The 3,640-nt window shown below is 38.6% G+C and overlaps 1 non-coding gene across 1 annotated transcript; it reads right to left on the reverse strand.

The window, feature by feature from the left end:
• Nucleotides 1–1,412: 1,412 nt before the first annotated feature.
• Nucleotides 1,413–1,484, reverse strand: LOC127676239 (small nucleolar RNA SNORD50). The gene has a single exon (XR_007975752.1). It is a non-coding gene; the product is annotated as a small nucleolar RNA SNORD50 (small nucleolar RNA).
• Between the last annotated feature and the right edge of the window lie 2,156 nt (nt 1,485–3,640).

The following is a 3,640-nucleotide window of genomic DNA, read 5'->3' on the forward strand; positions in this document are numbered from 1 at the left end:
ATTTAATGATGAATTAGGTAGAGGGGTGGGCTGACATGCTTTTAATCCAAGCGTTTGGGAGGCAGGAGGATCTAGTTCAACATCAGCCTAGTCCAGAGTGCAGACAACCTGGGATACTGAGAACTGTCTTGAAAAGTGTTACCACTAAGCAACAGCATGCTAGAATAATTTATCCATAACCAGTGACACTACCTTATACAGGCTAGCAAAAACAATTGAAGTCAGGCAATTTTACAGTATTCTAAGGATAAGCTTTCTTTAATCTAAACTGAGGCATCTCTATAATTGAGTATTAGGACAATTTTGAGATACTGCTGGAAAAAAAAAAAGCAAGTCAGCCCTTGTCAATTACCATAAAGGAAAATGGAAATATGCAGCAGTTAAGAATTTAGAAAGTAAAGCCCATTTAATCTTAGCACTTGGAAAGCAGAGGCAGGTGCAATAAAGACCAATCAGTCAAAGAGAAACCCTGTTTCAAAATTAAGAAATGGTAGGGAGGGCTGGACAAATGTGATCAAGTCAGTGTTTGACAATGTTTCAGGGAGCCCGGAGGTGCTGGTGGTGGCACATGTCTGTAATCCCAGCACTCTGGGAGGCAGAGGTAGGTAGATTTCTGAGTTAGAGGCCAGCCTGGTCTACAGAATGAGTTCCAGGATAGCCAGGGCTATACACAGAAACCCTGTCTCAAAAAAAAAAAAAAAAAAAAAAAAAAATCAAAAAAAAAAAAAAAACCCAAACAAAAACAGACAATGTCACAGGAAAACCTTATCATGTGCACAATCATGCTAGTTAGGAGACTGACATTACTGTGCTTGATGCACTAACTGAAAACTCAATAACTATGGAAGTGGAACATGTACTAGGGCACGCTGGTTAATCTGACACAAACTGAATTGAAGAAGTATTTGCAACTGGATGTTTATTGCAACATTCCCAAATATCCACTGTGTGATGCCTAAGGAAATAGCTCATGATCAAGTTTACAATCATTGAGATGGTGACCTGCTTCATTAAGGTCATGATTGCATTCACTCTGCTCAGTCTGTACAGGTGTGTCAGCTCACCACAACCTTCACAGAACAGAGCACTGTCAATGGATTGGCAAAACAATCCATTGACATACAGCCCACAAAAAATGTACAAGAATCAACTCTGCAGGCCATACCAGATGCTGTCCTGATCAAGAGACAGATTAACAGGGAAAGCCAGGTCCATGGAGACCCTATCTCAAACATCCCAGTACTAATACTATGCATTTTCCTGTTGTCTCTGCATTTTCTGGATGTTTACTACATCTAGTTTTCATTCTCAAGTCTTGTTGTCACTGGCTCTAAAATTAAAAAAACAAAAAGCATAGGTATTATATTACTGCCAAAATTAAACAGAACACAACAATCCATTTGTAATGGTCCATCTCAAAGTCCAGATCCATAACTGTGGTTTTTCAACAGGAATTCAGATTTGGGATAGTATCATCATAGACTAAACCAATTTCATGAAGTTCAGCACAGGGTTGGAAAGATGGCTCAGTGGGGGAAGAGCACCAACTGTTCTTCCAAAGGTACTGAGATCAAACACCAGCAACCACATGGTGACTCACAGCCATCCTTACTCCTGATCTAGGATCTTTACAGGACAAGGGGCATCCCAATGGGATCCTTCTGTCTCCAGTACCCAGCTCTGTGATATTAAGCATGTGCCACAACGAGCATAATTTTAATTTGGTTCTGGGAATGAATTTATCTTAGGTCCCTGGGCTTGCAAAGCACATGCTTTACTGAGCCATATCCACAGCCAGTCTAAATTTTTAAGGTTATTAGATGAATGTCATTTTCAAAATGATTTTTGTGTATCTTTTAAATTTTTTTAAAAAGGCTTATTTATTTTATCATAAATAAATAAGTAAATAAATAAACACAATAAAGTAGACTGTAGCTGTCTTCAGACACACCAGAAGAGGGCACTAGATCTCATTACAGATGGTTGTCAGCCACTTTGTGGTTGCTGGAAATTGAACTCAGGACTTCTGGAAAAGCAGTCAGTACTCTTAACTGCTGAGCTGCCTCACCAGCTGTAGTGGCTATTCCTAGTTGTCAACTTGACTATATCTGGAATGAACTACAATCTAGAATTGGAAGGCTCATCTATGATCCTAATCTGGAGGCTCAGAGATATAAGTTTCTGACCTGGATCTTGGCATGGAGAGCTTGAAGCATAGTGGCGATGAATTCCAGAAGATAAAGACAAGGAGATCTCCGAGTTCAAGATCATCTGGGATCAAAGGCATGGAGACACATGCCTTTAATCTGGGCCACACCCTCTGCTGGAGACCTACAGCCTTTAATCTGGGCTACACCCTCTGCTGGAGATCTATATAAGGACATTGGAAGAAGCAAGATTTACTCACTCTTCTTTGCCTGCTTGCCTCATGGGAATGAGCAACTGCTAGATCCTTCTACTTTCATCCACAGCTGCTTCTGACCATTTCTGGGGAGTTGGACTATAGACTGTAAGTCATAGACAAATTCCCTAACGATGTAGAGACTGCACATACATTCTATGACTCTAGAGAACCCAAACTAATACACCAGCCCTGTCATTTAAATCTTCTGTGTTAGGTTTCATCACAATAGCAAGAACATTTAAATCAGTGATTTTTAACTTTTGAATTGAGACCCCACTGATAAACCTATATCTACAAAATATTTACATTATGATTTATAACTAGCAAAAATATGATTTAACAATGAAAATAATTTTATGGCTGGAGGATCACCACAACATGAAGAATTGTATTAAAAGGCAGCAGATTAGGAAGAGTGAGAAACACTGATTTAGATAATCAACATTTTTAAAGAGAAAAGATCATTTTGCATCATGATTTGAAGGCTCTAGTGCATGACTGGTTGCTGCATTGAGAGGCAACGGCAAGGACATAAGCAACAGAAACCAAAGCTATTTCGCATTATCCAAACCCAGCTCTCCCATCACAGAGAACCTTGAACACCGCAACACACCAGAAAAGCAAGATTCTCATTTAAAGTCACATTTCATGATGATGATAGAGGAATTTAAGATGGACTTGAATAACTCCATTCAAGAAATAAAGGAGAATACGGGTGAAAAGCTAGAAGGTCTTAAAGAGGAAATGCAACACTCTCTTAATGAATTACAGGAAAGCCCAACAAAACAGGTGAGGGAATTGAACAAAACCATGCAAGATCTATAAATGGAAATAGAAATAATAAAGAAATAACAAAGGGAGACAACTCTGGAGATAGAAAACCTAGGAAAGAGATCAGGAGTCATAGATGCAAGTATCACCAGCAGAATAGAAGAGATGGAAGAAAGAATCAAAAGTGCAGAAAATACTATAGAAAACATTGACACAACAGTCAAAAATGCAAAATGCAAATTGCTCCTAACATGAAACATCCAGGAAATCCAGGACACAATGAGAAGGCCAAACCTAAGTGTAAGAGGTATAGAAGAGATAAGATTCCCAAATGAAAGGACCAGTAAATATCTTCAACAAAATTATAGAAGAAAACTTATCTGACTTAAAGAAAGAGATGCCCATAAACATACAAGAACTCCAAATAGTTTGTACTAGAAATGAAATTCCTCTTATCACTTAATA

The sequence above is a fragment of the Apodemus sylvaticus genome, unplaced genomic scaffold (genome assembly GCF_947179515.1).
Source record: "Apodemus sylvaticus unplaced genomic scaffold, mApoSyl1.1 scaffold_430, whole genome shotgun sequence".
Classification (NCBI taxonomy): domain Eukaryota; kingdom Metazoa; phylum Chordata; class Mammalia; order Rodentia; family Muridae; genus Apodemus; species Apodemus sylvaticus.